Source organism: Haliaeetus leucocephalus, unplaced genomic scaffold (genome assembly GCF_000737465.1).
Source record: "Haliaeetus leucocephalus isolate CR32 unplaced genomic scaffold, Haliaeetus_leucocephalus-4.0 Scaffold395, whole genome shotgun sequence".
Taxonomy (NCBI): domain Eukaryota; kingdom Metazoa; phylum Chordata; class Aves; order Accipitriformes; family Accipitridae; genus Haliaeetus; species Haliaeetus leucocephalus.
In genome coordinates, this window is record NW_010972831.1 from 8,720,139 (window position 1) to 8,739,815 (window position 19,677).

Consider the following 19,677-nt stretch of genomic DNA (forward strand, 5'->3'; position numbering starts at 1 on the left):
TAACATGATGTACAGTTAAAGGACAATGGAGTTTAATGGTTTATGTTTTCTTGTAGTTCAGCATATGTAAATGAAAAAAACCCCAACCAAACACACAAACAATGAGGGTTGTATCAAGAAAAATACCCAGCTCTTAAAGTGAAATAAACAGAATGAGTAATAACTAGCATCTACCTTATTTTTATGTCTAAATTCAAATTGTTGGGGAGAGAAGCTCCCACATAATAATTGCTGTCAATTTAAATAGGGAAAACTCTGCTTTTCCTCATCCCTTATTCCTTTCACTGTTTTGAATTGACCAAATGAATTCACTGTTACTGTCCATGACATTTTCAGATTTTTTATATGCCTTATCCTTGCTGATGAGTATAGTAAATATCTGGTTTGAAAGACTCAGTTTTAATTTGGGAGCTGCATTTGGTTAAGGATGCAGTTTCACAGCCACGTTCATGGCGGCCTATCCACTGTGCCTGAACTAGCATTCATGTGACAGTGTCCTGAATTGCTAGTCTTCTGTTGAGTGCTGCTTCACAAGTGAATATTCAGATCATGAACTGGAACAAAAGAATATGAAATTAAGAACTGCTAGAATTCCTTTCAGCTTTAAATCTTAAAGCCATTAAAAGTCACCATTTATGGTCTGGCAGAGCAGAACAATTTTATCTTCTCCATATAGATCCAGATTGCTGCTTTAGAGGGAGAGTCTCAGTCCATGTTCTGTGGACTACTTCTGTGTCAATGGCTAAAGAACAACTAGCACAGATCCTGCATGCTATCAGTCTTTATGCATAATTATTCTGAGAATGTCATAAAGCAATACTGATAGGCAAAAGTATATTTTTTAAATAATCTATTTTACCATAGGTCACCTGATTTAATTTGAGTAAGAGTTCTACCTAATCGCTTAACTAAAAGCAGTTTTTAATTATGAAGTGGGAAGTACCTTTTATTTGTTTTTGAAGTTTTTGTAGATAGCTCAAAGTATCAAAGTGCTGTTCTGAGCATATTTGCACATTGATTGTCTTTGAAAAGTCAGGATTAAGGTCTTGCTTTTGATGGCAGGGCATTGACATACTTACCCAAGCCCATAATCTGAATTGCAGCTTTCCTTTTGCCCCTGCTGAAGGAGAAAGGCATTTATGTTCTTTAGGTTTGGATTGTTTATTGTTTTCTGAAGCAGCTGAAGAAAAGTAGGTGAATGTTGACAGAATCGGGACCAGCCTTGACCTACTTGTGGCTTTTTCTCTGATCTTTGTCTTGGGCATGCCACCTTATCATTTTTATGCTACTGTTTACTCATCTAAAGCCTCATCTAAAACATTAAGAACTGACAGATGATTGGTAATTTGAATATTAAATGTATATATCATCACTTCCACAGTTGTTCCCAAGATTTTGTCGCCTATCGTATGACCCAGTAAAGGGAATCCTTCTGTAGTCATTTTTATTTCATACTGAACTATTGTTTAAATTTGGGGTTTAAAGTGTTTTAGAGCCATCAATTTCATTCTCCTTTGAAATTCTGTTTTCTTCCAAGAGCCTGTATTTTACTTAAGAATGTCCCAAGACTGGAATTACACCCATGGTAGTGATTTATGCTATCACAAGGTTTTTGGCTGACTCAGAATAAAGAAAAATATATTGGGATTTTTGGGTCGGTTCATGGAGATCATTTAAAACTAAATATAGCTTTGAAACAAATAGGTTAGACAAGAGCCCTGCAGGTCTGATTTTGGTGTTTCTTGGGATGAAGTTGTGAAACCAAAACAGCTGCTGTGTAGGATGTAAATTAGTTTGGTTTATAACAATTCAGGTTGTTTTTTGTGGGGAGAAGGAAGGAAGAAACACACTTTCCTTGAAGATCCTGTAATATTGTGGGTAAGTTTTAAAAGAGGGGGAAAAAGGCCAAGTATCGCTGAAGCTGTACTGCCTTCTTGAGTGTGCGGTCTCCTCCAGCACCTGCTTCTTGTACCTGTTTACTTGGGCACGGGCACCATGAGATTAACAGGGTTGGTTGCTTTTTTTGTTCTGCTGATAAGCCTTGTAGACATTTACCAATATAAAAAAACCCACTTCTCAACAGAGTGTAGGGGTACCATCCTGCCAGTATCAGCACTTGGAGAGGAACAGGGGACAAGGCCTTTCAATAAACCTTTGAACTTTGTTACTCTGTCTTATGACACCTTTTGTAACTTAAGCCAGTGACTTTAATTGCTGGCTAGTAAGCATATCGCACCTTCAGGCCCTGATCAAATTTATTAAATGTAGTCATAAAGCTAATGTAATAAATATTATGGAAGGATGAAATTAAAGGAGCAGGACCATTCTGAGTGATCTCTCCTTTATTTCTGAATGCCAGTAGAAGAAATGTGTGACATGTTCTGTTTAGCAATAGAAAATACACTGCACATCAGTCAACAGAGCTGCAGTAACATATCTTTCATTTTATACCTGAAGTACATTTATATTTTAATCTCTGAGGTTTTGGTATGGTTGATGATATCACTGATAAATGTTTCAGTTATTGATCATTATAATGAATTTGTTACTCAATTCTACTTCAATCTGAAAATATTATCCCAGAAAAGGAAACAAAAATGAAGTCAGTAATAGAGACTAGCAAAAAATCAGTCATCGCTGTTTTTACATTGGTCATTTATTTTGTTCCTGTGTTATTATGCAATTATTAAATAGTCAGATAGACTTGCAATGGAAGAGCTAAAAAGCCAGTTCATTCACTGGCTTTAACAAATCATCTGAAAAGGTATGCTTTGCTTCAGATAAGCATTAGGTGTAATACTGGCATAGTAATGCTGTCTTCCAAAAAACCCTGTTTGAGTTGTCATATACTTTGTCACAATTGGAAAGGGGTCATGTTAAGTCTTGGGAAGTGTTACAAAGGTAGAACGTTAAGGTTAAAGGACTTGAACTTTTGAGAAGAACAATACTGACTGCCAAATGCTCAATACCAAGCAGTTAAAAAAATTTATATAGACAAGGACTTACTTTTACCTGAAAATTTAGATTTTGCAAATTTTACAGTACTTCAGTCATTTGAGTAGTAAGCCAAATGATCTCTCATAGAATAATCAATATGAGAAATTGCATTGGTTACACATTCTGCCTGTTGCAGACATGAAAGAATTTTAAAATGTCTTGTATTGAGCAGGCTGTTAATTCAAAGGTACTATTTACCTATCTATTTTAGTCTGTCACTCTAATATCTTAATATTTCTGAAATTGCCTTTTGAATCTAATGAAAAGGAGTGGTTATGGCTCCAATGTAATTGAGACTGTCAAGGAAATAGGTGGAATTTTTACAGCACTATGAGACTTGATGGTATGTGACAGAGGATCATTCACTTCACTGGTCCGTGGTAATGGGAGACTGATGTCTCTTTAAACTCCCTGTTAATAAATATAAGCCTGATTATTTTTTTCTTTTTTTTTTCTTTTTTCTTCTTTGCAAGGTTGTGGGTCTTTTAAATCCTCATTAACACATACTAAAATAAAAAGGACTTCTTTCAAGTTCCAAAAATATCTCATAACCCTAAAGCATCTTCTGACTTTTGGCTTGTACAGGTTATGAGTTTATTTCACACTTGTGTTTTGACATGTCCCTTCTGTTCCTACAGTAATTCAAAGAAAGAATGACTATGCAGTGTTGATCACATAGAAATATTTACACGGGAGAAAAAAATATAGCAGCAGTTTACAATAATTTACATGAGTAAAATGTACAGAGGAAGCATCAAAAAAGCTGATGTCTGGTTGCCTTGTATGCAATGACAAGGAAGCTGTGGTTAATGTAGTTGGGCTCTTTACCACTATTGTCAAAATATATAAAGGATTATCTTGAGTTTGAGTTGACATTATGAGAAAAAGCTGCATTATCTCTGAAAGAGATAGCACTGAAAGAACTTTTGTCAGATGTGCTGTTCGTTTTGTTTCTCAGCTCTTAGTTCTGGTTTATTCAGTAGAGGAGGAATTGAGATGTCTCTGGTTAATGTTTACTTTGGCCATTGTTAAATGCTGGTGTTGGGAATTACATTACCCTATGAGCTTAATATATATTTTAAGTAATATTTCAAAGTTCTGTGATTCTAATATCCATTTCCATGCAAGACAGATAAATAAAAATACTGTTGTCTAAAATAATCTCTGGTAAAGGGAATGGAAGAGAGAGTGGCAACTAAGAAGTATTCCAAGTTGCAATAGTGTATTCTGTATTATTGTAATAAATAGTTGTAGTATAATAAGGAATGGACAGGATATAAGTTGAAACTTGAAAGGTCAGTAAATAAGATTTGCCTCTTCCAGATAACAGCCTTGATGAATGTTCATAGATTTATCATTATGAATATAAATAGCAGTATTTCATAAAATTAAAAGGTACTGTGAGCCTTATACAACAAATGTATCAAAGTCCTGAGGCTTAATACTTAACCAACAGATAAAACTATTTCCCTTGGTGGTAGCAGAGAACACTGGAGTGTAATTACTTTGGAGTGAAGCACTGTGTTTCAAATATTTGTTGCAGACTTTGGTTTGAATACTCTTCTGATTTTTTCATATGCTGGCAAACAGCCAAACATGATAGTGGTGAAAAAAATGAATGGCTGAAATACGATAGATTTAACCTGGAAGATGAAGTATTGAGATATTAATTGAGATGAGGTGCGGTGCTGGTTCACAGAGATTATTGTGTAGCTTCATTGGAGTAATGAAGCAAAAAGCAGTTTAGTCACTATTTTTTGTTGCTTTGTTCTGTCCCCGTACACCCACCCTGGGGAGAGGGTGGTAGGGCAGAGGAGAGGTGCAAGGGAAAGCTGATAGTGAAACTTAAGATATTGGGGATGATTATTGCAGGAAACTAGGTACCTATCTAGAGGATATGACCAGAGACTTTATTAACCTACTTTGCTATGGAGGTGCAAAAATATTCTAGGGAACTGTGCCAAAGCCTGGAGGCTTGTTGGACATGGAGAAGAAGATTTCTCATTTGGGTTTTCCTTGGTTAGCTAGTGGGAATGGGAATAGAGGTCAGTGAATTGAGCCAGGAATGTTCATGTAATTCTGGTACACACTTTAAAAATAAAGAAGAAAGAAGTACAAAAATACATGGAGATTTATATGTTTATTGGGCATGTTATTTATTTATGAACATCACAGACCTTACAGAGCTATGCCATTGACTGAAAAAAAAATTGCTTTTATGGAATTAAAAAATATATCCGAATAAATGTCCTGTACAGTGTAATAACTTATTCTAGCTGTGGTTCATATAGGCAGTTGAGAAGTAAATAAAAAGTTCTCAAGCATAGCCAGAAAATTTTGTGTAAATGAGGAAATAAATTTGATTTGGAAAGCAGTTTCAATTTTAAGCTTCCATGAAGGAAGACAAATTAAACATTTTTAAAGATATTAACCATAACAGTATCCCTTTAATTTTCTGTCCTTTCTTTTAAGTAAGATACTCTGAATCAATTTTTGTTCAAGGAGACAGATTTCTTGCAGTAATCAGTTTTGCTTTTAGCTCTGATTTTTAAAGAATAAGTGATAATGGCGCACATGCTTGAGGGTGTGATTAGAACGCAGCATTAAAAGGCTTTTTAGGACATCTATGGTAGAAAAAGGAGCTCTGGAGAGGTCTGCATTTGGCAGCTGAGCAGACGGGAATAAAGCATACCTTTGAAGTGTGGTGTGAAGAACAAGTTACTTAACCCTTTCACATAAAATACCTTTTAGTGAAAGTTAAATCTAGGTGTTTTCTTCAGGCTCATCTGAAAGTTATATGTTAAATCTGTTAGCTTGTATTCAGTCTTTTCTTTCCCTGACTGAATCCTGTACCTCTAAAAAGACCACCTGTCAAGAGTATGTATTAGAAAGACTTGGCTACTTGGAGTAACTTAGAGTACAGGGTTTTTAGAGTGCCTTTGAGTATTTTTTTATTACCTTACAGTATTCTGTGGAGTATGTTGAGAAAACTTAATGAAATGCTGAGAATGCACATTGGTAGTAAGTTAATTAAATTGTCTTTTTTGATAATCTTCTTAAGGAACTTATTTTCTGTTCAGTGTCTTTATAAACACACACATACCATTGTTCAAACGCAAATTCCTGGATGTAAAACCTACTTTACTTGCCTAAGTTTTAGGAAAACATTTAGCTTGTAGAATATATTTTTGTAGATTCCAGATGTCTAACAGTGTAAGAAGTTTCTACTTTTGTCTGTGCACACCTTCACCCAACTTTTATCAGTCCATATCAGTCTGCAAATCACTTCTTGTTTGTTTAATATCAAGTGATCTGTTGTGTGAATGAGCGCTGAAACTGATGCAAAACTCCTGAAGCTGATCTCCAAAGATGGGTAAAACAGAACAGAGCTATTTGGGCGGAGTACTACTCTTCAGTCTTAATGCAAGCTGATGGGACGCTTTGCACTTTAGGTAGGTGACAAAACTTGAAACTAAGTGGACGGCTGGGTGGAAAATTTTCAGTACTTCCCCCTCTGGCTCCAGCAGTGCTGAAAGAGTGATGGCAGTTCCCAACCAGCCCTACAGATTTATCATACAGACCTGTATTACCTTGTAATGTGGCCAGAAATACCCCCAAAACAGATAAACAACCTCTTTTATCCCTCTGCCATTTATGTAAAACTCAGCAAATGCTAACTGTTAGAGAAGACTTCTTAACAAGAACTAGTCGAATCGCAGACATTGAACAGCCGGTGTAATACTCCTGGAGAGGGGTCTGTGTTTGAACCGTAGGATCTCACCTTCAGTTGCCAGTTGCAATGGTTTCAGGAGGGAAACCAAGCATTTCCACCCACAGTGTACAGATGTTACTAGATTATGTCCACAGCGAGGTGCTTTAAGTCTGGTGGTGTTCGTAGTGTGATTTTAATTTTTCTGGAGCTCTGGCTAGCTTTTGGTTTACTTGATCCATACCGAGGCACAGCTCATGCTTCCTATGTTAGTTTGAATGTGTCACTTCAGTTCTAAATGAGGTATTTTCCCCAAGCATGGTCCAGGCTTAAATGTAGCTAAGGAGCGGGTAAGAGGTGAGCTGAGGAAGGGAGGCAGTACTGAAATTTATGATCAGGACTCGAAAAGGGAATTGGAAATAGATTTTCGAAAAGTGTTTGTTATCACCATTCATAAATCAATCACAATGTGTTTTGTTTTGTTTGAGTAGCTTGAGTAAATAACAGCTTCCAAAATACTTTTCTTCTTTCCTGTACTTTTTTTTGTTTACCTGTGAAGACTGCTGCACATCTCACCCTTTGCTTCTTTAAACTTCTAATATCTTCATTTCGCTGGCTGAAAGTTAACTCTGAGACGTTCTCAACACCTCCAGTAACGTATAGTACTACTTTAAAATGGTATAACTAGACAGACATACTCTCAATTTTAATTAATACAGTGAACATTGACCTGTAAATGAATAACTAACAGTAAATACCTCTCTATAGAGTAAACATATCCTTTTGCTTCTTCCTCTGCTTTTTACCCTGACTTGTTTTAAATTGGACCAGCCCCTTCAAGATATATACTGTTACTTCATTTATTTGTAACTGTGTAGCACAGTCTGGGCTCAATTTTGAGCTGGTCTTTACAGCACCACTTAAGATCAGAGGAGGAAAAAAAAAACAGCAAGAAAGCAAACAAACAAACAAACAAACCAACCAACCCCAAAGAGGTGGCTGTTAGATATGCCACTTCACTACATCCATGTTTTTGAGAAAAAAAGGGGTTGTATCATACAGTTAACTGTTTAAATTCCTTTTACTTAGTTGTACTGGCAGAGTATGCCATTACCAAAAGACAATAAAGCAAGCTGCTTCCTTATGTTGCAAAGGTTATTTTGTAGGAGTAAAATATACATGTGAGAGGGCAGTGGGTATTGTGTCTTCCAGTGGTAGTGATGCTTTTACATCCTCCAATAGATCTGCTGAGCTCTGACTGTCATTGCACTGTCTGCATAGTTCCTTATTACTTTCACACTGACTGGTCTTGGATGTCTGTGTCTCAAAGTTAAATCTAAGTGAAATCAAAGTTTTGCTCAGTAGTATCTCCTCAGCTATTTTTTCAGTTTGCTTTCATATCATATCTCTCAAAATAAAGAATTTTTTTTATCCACTGTTAATATTTCATTTTAGCATCTTTGAAGTATTGCCAGCTGGAGACTGCTGCAGAGCAATAGTGACCTGAAAATCATTAACAGCACATCCAATTCTTAAATATCTCAAAAAATAACGGCTATTCTTTTTGTCGATGTCTTCTAACAATGAAAACTTTTTCTTATTTTTCCATGCTTGTGTGCTAAAAATTCTGCTATCAGTACCGACTTTTACTCGGTGTATTCCTTCAAACTCTGTTAGAAACGGGTTAATCTTCTGTGCTGCAGCTACTGGGGGCTCTTTGTAGGCCATAATTTGCAGCAGGATCATAAACAGATTTTGTGGAAACATTTTAAGTCCATGAGCTGCTGGTGAAAATATGTGGTCACTCTTTATAAGTGTCAGTGTTTGTGTTACATGTGTCTGTCTTGGGGGCCCTGATTAGCTACTTTGGGTAAGCAGATATTTAATATAGCTTGCAGGTAGGATAATAAGAAATTATGTAATTGATCCCTAGACTTGTGTCTCTGGCCACTGCATGAGCACAGGATCCACCTTTTGTCAGTGCCTTTCCTCACTCCAGTGGGTGGTTATCCCCGGATTCGGTGTACTTCTCTAACTTCTTCTTCAGCATTGATGATGCTATGACTGTCTGATCTGTTGATTTCCATTTGGTTATTCTTCCTTAGTGGCATCAGGCCTCATGCTGTAAGTTTAAAACAGCCTTCCAGAGAGCTCTGGTCATTGCAATAAAGTGAAGAAGACTGAACACTGCACTGCTGTAATATTTTCCTCCTTCTCGTAACTTATCTGTGTGTGGCTTTTCCTTTAAAAATTATAGCTGAAATGATTATGAATATCTCCTTTAAACGAGATTGTATCGGCTTTTGCATCTCTTAAACAATGCGTGTACAGCCAGAGGGTAAAACACATTATAATACCATGCTAATTGCATGAATGTGTATGCTAAAATTCTCTTGTTGTGGAAAATCCAACAAAAACAAAACCTAACTTCCTTCTAATTATACTGCTCAATTAGCCACCTCTCCTGTTTCTCACTGCAAGGGAAGCCCAAGTCACTCCACTAATAGGACAGGATTTAATGTGGTTTGTAACATATAGCACTGACTCTCAGTTCAGACTTGGCAGACAGGGGGAAAAAAGGCTCATGTAAAATGAAAAAATCAGGGTCCTCAAATCAGCAAGCTTTGGTCATCTACAAGCGAGGCTTCATTTTAAGCTGGTTCTCTGCAGTTAACTGGAAGGGTGAGGCATTTCTAGAGAAACAGTTCATGTGTTATCCAAGAGGCTTCTAAAAGAGATTAATCCCACCTATCCCTCTCCTTATTGACTAGAGAGAGTCAGTGTGACTGACTTAGATCATATTTGACACATGCTAAAGCTGTCATTGTTACTGAAAAAGCAGTCTGTCTGTCTTCCCCTTTGTCTCAGCTACTTATTTTCCTGCTTTCTGCTTCATTGTGCCAGCACAGCTGTTTGCACGGCCACCCGGTGAGCCAGATCTGGGAGCCCAGCAACAACCATCAACCAGGTTAAGCATGCCACACTTAGAGCCTTAGATTGGAAAATTGACTTTTAGGCTACTGAAGTTAGACAAAATGATTTAGCATTTGAATAATTTAACTTCCATTAAGAATTGTCACAAAGCTTTTAAAATGTATTTTATATGCATTGGTGAACACCACCACTGGCAGTCAGGAACCATTTTGGAAGACGAACTCTTCAGTCTGTGACTGGAGAAAACACTTCTGTTTATTAGGCAAGGTCACTGGAGAATCTAGAACATTACCTTTGTCCTGTCTCACTTATATTTGAGTGTTTGTAATAGTAGAACTGTTAAAGCAGCTACTTTGCTTAAAAACTCAGTATATGTGTATAAATTTCCTTTTTATTCTTCAATAAGAAATCTACTATTATATGTGCATACATATATTGTTTTATTTCCTTAATGATTTCACACATTATGTGCATGCCTTCCTCATCTATCCCCTCTACTACCGAATAGTCCATTAAACGTTGTTGATCGGTTTTTGTTGTGTTTTGGTAGGGCTCATTGCCTGTCAATAATTCTACAGAGAACAGATATACTGGATCTGATGGCCTATTCCTGTGTGTAAACCTTATGTACCCAATCAAACATTTCCCAGATAAGTGATTTGATAACTGCACACCCTCTCCCTGCCCTTTCACTTCAGTCTCGGGAATCTTTTGGGTTTGTGAACTTTTCTAAAGGATTTTTTATTTTATTCCATGCTCAAATATATTTTGAGGTATGCCAAGATGTGACTGATTGTTATAATAAGAGTATAAAATGCCTCTAAGCATTTGCCAGGCAAAAGCAGTACTCTTTTACCTATAAACCTCAGTAGTTTTATTTTAAACTGTTTGTGGCATTATGGATTTATTGCAATACTGTGCACTGAAAAAGTGGTATATTGGGTATCACATGCCCTTGAATACGAGCTGCATTATTTGTTTAAAAGTGGTATATCAAATATGCTTGGGTGAGCAGCTGAAATGCTAGTGGGACCAGGTTTGTTATATATCTTAGAGTAAGGCTTTCTGGTAAAAGTCTGCATAATTAAGAGTCAAGCAACTGAGGAAAAAAGTTTGCTGACTAATAAGAAAAACTTGGAAAGTAATCCTATTAAGTCCCCCCCTTCTGATAAGTCCTGATGTAAATTTATAGGTATTCTCTATAAACATAAGGGAAGGTTCACTTCCCTCTTAGAACAAACTCAATCAGCAGTTTCCCACACTGCCCCTGAGAACATTCTTTCATTATCTTGTTTCTGTGTAATAATTGCCATGGAGTAGTCACAAACTTGTTTTTCTACCAGTTGAAACTATAGAACAATGTGTATGCGTTGACCTGGATTCAGAGAGAACAAGTTACTGTTGGCATAGCCTCCACCTTGAAAATTTGCCATCAACATGGTAGAGAGTTGCTAAAGACTTATAATGCGTAATTGAAAAGGCTAAATGCCTGCAAGGATTCTTTGAGATAAGAATTGTCTTTGAAAGCATTTTAACTAGAGGTCTGGATTATATCATTAATCCTTTCTGTAGTTCTATTACTCTTTAAAATTTTATTATTTCTGGAGTGTTAGCCTGCAATGTAAATAGAAGCTACAGTTTTTGTGAAGTACCTTTTTTCTTGGTATGTTTTATGTCAGACTTTTTTAAGCTTTTTATGTAGTTCTTAAATATAATAAGACATATATATTTATATTATATTATGTATAATCAGCAAAACCAAAGTTTTCTGATGGATAGAGGAATGGCCCTTCTACATAGGGCACTCAGCTGCAATTCAGGATGTGCAATCCCCATTTCTGGCTCTGGTCCATAAGCTCCCAGCATGACCAAGGCCCTAGTTTCCTGCTGTACCTAATCTGGTGTAATTGCGATCTGCTACCAAAAACCCGCACCGCCTTGCACTTTGCCCCAGGCATGCGCTCTCACAGCTTCCCCTCTGTCACATCTAGGGATCGTGTGGCTTTGGGATGACTTCATTCCTCTTGCTGCCTGTTTAATGCCGGATCTGTCTGCACCAGATTGCTGTGCTGAACTGACTTACCTTGTGGGCAGCTGTTGACCGTCTCCAGTGCCAGCAGGAGGGCAAGAACCAGCAACGGGTGGGAACAGGACCCCCTCTTCCCACAGCAGCTTGCGGTTATACAAGATAACATAGGGTGAATCCACACCGTCAGTAAATCACGTGGACAAGTATGCCCTTCTCTAACTTGCCTGTTGAAAGGATAAAAATCTTTTACTTGGGATAGTACAGTTATATCAGTGATGGTTTAGAGACATAGCCAGAGCAAGGGCTCGTGTGCCCGAAAGCATGTCTGCTTCTTTACACTGGTTTGTTCTGGTAAAAAAGTGTACTGGTTTTCTAGTGAAAAATGTTACCTGTAAAGTCAGCTTGGTCATTGGTGACACAGCACTGAATTACTGCTGTATAGAAAGGTATACATGTTCTGGTAGATTTGACTATCTTTTAAAGAAAAGATAAAATGAAAAAAAAATGTAGTTGCTCTTGTACAATAGGTAGGTTTAGATTTATTAGGGAATACAGGACTAGATATGGAAGAATTAAATAAGATGGACTGTAAGTGCCTTGCAGCCTTTAGTCTAGAACAGGTGTAATACATTCTGGTTAGGTATAGAAAGTTTAGCTTTGAACTTGATTGAGGATTTGATGAAGGATTTTGCAAAATTTTGATGTCTGAAAAAAATGGTCAATATTTCAAGAGGAACATTTCAGTCTCATGTTAAGCATTCAAATATATGTGTATTTTATTTTATTTTATTTTTTTAACAAGAGCCAAAGTCTGAAATAGGCCAAATTGTCTTGCTTACTTGTATCTTAATCTCTACTTTCACGTTTGTATTTCTTTTCCTTCTTTTTAACTAGAGGGATCATTTTTGTCATGTTTGTAAAAAGGGAGAACTGACCAAACTGACATTAGAGAGGAAACAAAACTGTTCAAAATAACAGCATGTTATCAAATAAATTCAGAAATCAAGAGGAGAGAAATAACCTTCTGTAACGTTTTGGCTATAGTAGTCTTGGTGTTTCCTCCATCTGTAGGTGATACTGCTACAACAAATAGTTGTTGCAGTTGGTCACCATTTTTTAAGTGGCTGACTCATGAAGCCAGTTAGTGTAAGTGGAAATTAGTATAAATGTTTTCTTTGCTTTTTTACATTCCTCTTAAGTACTAAAAACCTGGTAAGGTAACAGGGGGAGTATCTTCCAGTAAACTTTTTTAATTTTACAAAATGTATTGTTTGATAATTTTTACAACTTAATATTCTACCATTATTGTGTACGTAAAGTGTGAGTGACAAGGGGAGACGACTGGATGCTGTTAACAGCCACAAGCAAAAGGAGGAGGTTGTGACCCTGGTTGTATTAATGAACACATAGCCAGGCAGCCCGCTCCTCTTAACAGTAACCAAACTACTGGTGTGAGCACAAGTTAATTGTACTGAAAGACTTGTAATTGCTGTGAAAGCAAAACGTTTGACTTGGTTTAATAGTGTTAAAAGTAGCTTTTTGCTGTGGTTTGTAGAGTATAATAAAGAATCCTAAATGATTGGGTGTTCTCACAGAAACATCTGGAATCATATAATTCTTAGAGGCATGATTAAAGCCAAACTAGCCATTCCATTATATTCTCCCCCTCCAAATTATATTTATTAACTTATTTTTTGACCCATACGTATATATAATTTTTTGCTAAGTTATTTTTGGTTTAGATCTTGGTCTCTTATCGCTTTATCCCCAGCTACAGTTGATGCTTAATAAGTGAAACCTTTGCAGACTTCAGTAGTAGCTTGAAAGAGCGCCCCATTGACTCTGTGCTGAGTGATGGATAGATTCCCTGCCTGCTGTTCACTTTACTGCTAGATTCACCTAGGGTGTAATATCCTAACAAAGCAGAGGAGGGAATTGAAATGTGTTCTTCTGAGAACAGCAGTAAGTAAAGCTGCCTTTCTAGTTGTTCTCTCAATTAGCTCCTAGGAGATTTTCGTGCTTTTCTAGTTTCTCTTGGGGATATGTGACCTGATAGCATATTGCTATAAATAATTATTTTACTAGTACCAAAGTAGGTACTGCACACAAACACAAAGCAACATTTTCAGCATCTTTATTGGATGCTGTAAATGCCAGTTTTTCAGACAGGCATTTTTTCTTTCTTTCACTCTTTCTTTCTTTCCTTTTTCTGTTCTTCTTTGGAACGCAGTCCTGACATTTCTGATCTTCATAACTTTGATTGTTAGTTTTGTGCTGCCCCTTGAAGTGAAATTGCTAGCGAGTGGTATAAAGCTCACAAGCTAAGGCAAGGGGGTGAGGAGCAGTGTGAAGTTGTGGCAGCTATGGGGAAAAGAGTAGAGGAATTGCTTTCAAGTTGGATATTGCAGGTGATCATTACCTGTTTGCAGAAGTGGGTTATTTAAAAGAAAAAAGAAACTGGCCTTAAATGCATATGCCACCGCAACCCTATTTAACTCATTCCTTTATCAGAGACTGCAACAGGAGCACCAGGAAAAGACTATTCACCTAAACCGGTTTTTGTTATGTGGAAGCATTTGAAAAAAAGAGAGCAGACATACCAGGCCTTGCTTACACAGCTGTGATGAGGTTAACAGTTCTGCAATATGCTTAGCTCTTTTTGTTTTTTAAATGGGTCCCGCAACTAGTAAAAACAAGCATCAATAAATTGGTTTATATTGATAGCTACCACAAGAGTTTTGTATTACTTGATTAAAGACCGACCATTTTATCAAATCTTTTGGCTGCGTGACAGCTACATCCATGGGAGAAGTGTAAGAATTAATAGGACACTGATGTTTGCTGGTATCAGTTGCCTGATTATGTTCTGACTTAACAGAATTTAGTATTCCTAGATAACTGTCTTTGTGGATACTAAACTAAAGAGCTGTGGTACTTTGAGGTACAAAGCGCTGTCAGTTTTCTCAAGTGAGGCTCAGCAACAAAAAAGGCTTGGGAATCAGTACTCGGAAGTTTTAAGTATATACCTTCAGTCAGAGAGAAAAAGATGGATATCCATTTCATATTTTTGGCATAGTGGTTGAAAGGATTTTTAGGCATTCAGCAACTACTTTCATATCCATGTAATCTTTCTAAGATAATGTTTATTTTAAAATGTTTTCCTTTTTTTTTTTTTTTCCTCCCATAAAGGAATTGTTAAGGAGGTTAGACAAAGTACAGGCTTAATACCAATAGGGGGAAAAAAAGTTTTGCAGTGTGTATTACTGTTCATGTGTAATTAACATTGATTTATGAGAACTTTAATTTAGGCAACTGTAAACTGCCTCATGAATTTCTGCAGAGCAGATACAAACTTGCTCAACTGTAGGTGGTCAACATTCACGTCCTAAAATTTATTTTCAATCTGAACTAGTTTTTGTAAAAGCTGACTTTTGGATTCTTGTGGTTGCATGCAACTAGCATAATTTTGTAGCAGTACAGCTGAAGAAAGTGAGTGTTTCAAATCTATCAAAAATGTATCTTTTTACAATTTCCTCCACTTAAAACTTTCTGGTTTTCATTTGTCTGTTGGAACTCCAGAGATGACTTTCTCTGAATTTGTGTCTTGGATTCAGATTTTTAACTTTGAATATGTTACTTTGAGAGTCTTGACCCATATCACCTCCATTGCTGCTGGTAACACAGCTCAGGCAACTGGAAGAAGTAGAATGTGTGCATTTGGCTGTTGTTTCAATATGTAGATGCCATTTGATTTAGGTGATGAGGTCAGGCTGCTTACTTTAAACAGTTGTTATGGCTTACTTTAAAAATTGTCACAGGCACAATTGCAGTGGCAGCGTAACTGAAAATCAGTGAATGCAAGTAACTATATTTAATGGTATTCTGTATTTTAACGTTTCATAATTTCAGACAGTGTGAGAGGAGTACTTCTATTCTTTTAATATAATGTATTGAATTTCAGACTTTGCCTGAAAATGTTTCGGGTTACTATACTGACACTGAATTCTGTTATTCTATTTTAATATTTTATTAGAATTGGGAGTGACTATTTTAATCTATAATTCAATTAAAAGGACACTTTTTGAGGTCTTCTGGTAATTTTGTGTGGAGGTATGGCACTATCTGAAGAGTATACGTGAGTGTAGGTTATAGTTTTTAATAGTTTGATTTTTAGACTAATACAATGAAAATGTTACCAGTTTTTACTTTAAATTTCATTTTATGAGATAGGACTATGTAAATAGATTTTGTATGGTAAAAATCAGATGTTTGTTTGTTTAAAAGCACAATACACATAATATTTAAATAATTTATGACAAGTGTAGTTTGACAAGTAACTGGTCATTAAGACAGAGGCGTTTTGAACAGGGTCATTTTCACTGGAGATCGGGGAAGCTGCCTTCAGAGCAGTTCGTTATCTGTGCAGCCTGAGATTCATTAGCTAATACAGATGGGATAACCCCTGTGCTGCAGAACCAGGAGAGCTCAGCCCAGCAAGCCTTTCAGCAACAAAGAAATAAAAGCATTCCTCTGTAACAGGCTTCAGCACTTATCTCTGTTCTCTGGTACTGTTTGTGCTGAACCAAAGCAGCTGCTACCCTGAGTTAAGAGAGAACAAACTCAACATGGCGTGAAATTACTGCACTTCCATTCACATTCATTAGAGTTATATTGTTACCAGCTACAAGCATGACTGGTCTTTGCATGAATAATAACCAGAAATGCTGCTTTCTGAGTTTTACCTTGAAACATTAACAAGATACAGTGCAAACTTTGAAACCATGTGTATTATTGGTCCAGCTAATAATATACATTATATCATTTTTCTTGTCAATTGCTGGAATAATATTTATACTTACAAGATCTGGGAAAAGGCAGATAGGAAGTTTCTAAGTGGAAATACGGTTAAAAGGTGGCTATTAAAAATAACTCCAAAAGGTCTTGAGTGTAGGTTCCCAAAGCTGTGTTGCTGCTACTAAAACATGCAACCTCTGAGATGTTTGTCGTGGGGAAGGAGAACTAGTATCCAAATCCTCAAGTACCAAACAGATGATTACCCCTTGCTCAATTAGAAATAAACCAGCAAGCAAGTGGAAACTTGCTTTGGTATTTATTCCTCTTCCAGCAGATCAGTTTCATCCTATCTACTGACAGGTTAAATTTCAGAAACAACTCTGTCACCTGCCTTAAATTCAGTGTCCTTTGTTTTTTGGTGCTGCTGCAACAGTGAGACCTGAACATGGTGAAAAATCCGCTGTGTGCGTAGTCGTAGTGGACCTGCTTTTTATCTCTGTGCACTCAAATCCATGGTGCATTTTGTCTAAAAAGCCTTCAGGACATTAATAATAAGGAAACATCTGAATCGCAGCGAGGACTTCAATATGTGCTTTGTCAATCCAGCAGTGTAGAATTTTGTGCAACAGGTTTTGTTATGGTCTTTTAGTTCTTACTAGTACTTGAGCCCGAAACTGAAGGCAAACTATTCTTACTCTTTTTTTAAATAATGCTGGTTTTATCGATTGATTAATTGCATGTTGTTCAAGCACTTTTTCAATTTCTTGTATCTGTTTCATGTAGATAGTGAATTGTATTGCACATCTGACCTGTTTATGAAATGTAATATGTCAAAAATACCTAATATTTCAAAGCTGATTCTGATATGTTGAGTTATTTCCTTATTAATGTTTACAAAATAGGTTATTCTTCTATGACTAATCGGAATGGTGTCTTTCTGTTGTGATAGTACCCAAATTCAGAAGCTGATTGCTATAGATACAGCCTAAATATACAAATAGGAGCTCAAAAAGCTTGTGAAGCTTACAGTCTCCAGAACAAGAGGAAGAGTGTTTAACACAACTACAAGCCATCTCTAACTAGTTTTATGGAAATTGACTTCCTCTTGCTGTAAATAGTCAAGGTAATGCCCAAGTTTCACATGACAGATTTTTATCAGTCATGGAAGGTTGCATTGTCTGTCTTCAAAAATGTTGTTGTTTGTGACTTCTGGTTGTTTTAGGTGTGTCCATTTCAGGTTCTATTAAGCTTCTGTAATGTGAGGTAAAAAGCAAACAAAAAAAGCTGTTAAATCTATGAAGCTGCGGCTAATTTCTTCAACAAAGTAAACCTACAGAGAAATTGCCATTTTTTTTTATACTTTACGCTCTTTTTGTGTTGCACAACCCCTGGACATGATCAATGAAGACTTTTTAGTCTTTCTTTAGAGAAAGTTATATATGTCTACCACACTAATTTATTACAGATAATAGAAATGCTAGAAGTAGATGTGAACTCTTTCAAATAAGCTGTCTGGATCTTAAGCATTGTTTTATTCTGTCTTCAAACAAATTGAAACAATTTTAGAGAATTAATTTGTTTACAGTGTAAAATAGCAATTGTGTCTATCTAAAGAAAATTCTTTCATTGTAGTTACGTTTTTTAGATATGTTTCTAAGGAAAAATAGTGAAAAAACCCACATATTTAATTTCTGCACCTTGTTCAGAAAGAATTGTAGACTGTGCTCTAAATATGCTATAATATAGCATAAAAAATTATTTTTGAAGGTTTTAAATTGAATATTTTTCATAGCCAAGATAGCTACTTAACTCTTGTTTTAACTGTATTGTTGAACGTAACATAGCTGAGGAAGGTGCTTGTGGTCTGCCAAGGTATTAACAGTCATTTGTGAGGAATTGTCATGTTGCCAAAGGTCTCAGGTCTTGCATCTGTATGATACTTGAGTGTATCATCATTGCGATCCACTAATGGAATTTCATCCATAGCTGTGGATATCCTCTTGATAGCAGTTGTGTGTGTGCAGTGGTCACCAATAGTGTCAAAACTCCAAAGGGAAAAATTAGTAATTCAGTAGCATATGTAGTGTAATCAGGGAGGATTTTTGTGAACAAAATTTTACAACTTTGTTTTTGTAGCAAGAATATATCTATTTAATTCCCAGGAATCAGCAGCTTTTAAGTTTTCTTTTACAGGTTAGAGGTTTGGTGGCTGTTTTTTTAAAGCTGGTAAAAACTTGGCGGGGGCCAGAAATGCTGTCTCATAAAGAGAGAAGAATACCACTAATTAGCTGATCAGTGGTGCTTGACCTTGTGAGCAATGGGAGCTCTCAGCTCATGCTGGGATCAAATTTATATGAAATTGTGAGCCACTGCCTGGTACTGGCCCTGCTGCGTGTCATTCAGAATCTGCCTCTGCTATAATCCTAAAGCTACAGGCCAGCCTGAAATGTTGCCTGCTCATGATGAATAGTACCTTGTTTTGCAAATAGACTCATTGAGGTTAACCATCATCTGTGAATGCAGTTACTATACAGTGTGAGGGAGGATATTTCAGTCTGGCCAGTGGTGAGTACTGAGTTGCATTAACAGTGGATTTTCTGTAACTCTTCCAGGTTTCATTCCCTTTCTTTCCAATTTAGGCTAAAGGCAAGAGGCAAAGGTCCTGGAGAAAATAGGAAACATTGTGAATTAGAAGAACTTTTCAGATTCTTTTCAGCTCTGTGTTTCCCACCATAGAAATAGTCTGGTATCAACTTTTCCCCCTCTGCCCCTTATTTAAAATATAAATACGCAGTGGCTATTAACTAGTGTTCTAGCCGAGTGTGGTGGGATAGTTCTCCTTTGACTCCCAACCACTAGTATCAGTGGCTACTTCTGACTTTTTGTATTGATTGAATTGTTTTGTATTTTGAAGAGATAAGGCAGATGTTTGATTACCCCATTCTAATTTTTTATTTAGATTCTTAAAACAGCATGGACCTGAGACAAAAGAAAAAGCCTTCTGTGTTGTTTGTGGGAGAGTCACATGATAGATAGAAAAGCCAGCAGCTTTTTAAGGACAAAGGTAGTCATCAGGATATATACCTGGATGTAGATTCTTATGTGGTTACAGCATAGTACTGAGAAGAAAGTTACTTTGGTCATCCCAATAAAAATATGCAGAAAAAAATGAAGGTTTCCTAACAACTGAAGATCTAGAAACCCTGTTTTGTAG

The 19,677-nt window shown here is 36.6% G+C and overlaps 1 protein-coding gene across 3 annotated transcripts in view; it reads left to right on the top strand.

Moving 5' to 3' along the window:
• NLK (nemo-like kinase) overlaps positions 1–19,677 on the top strand; it is a 63,900-nt gene that overhangs the window by 13,175 nt on the left and 31,048 nt on the right. The window lies entirely within an intron of this gene.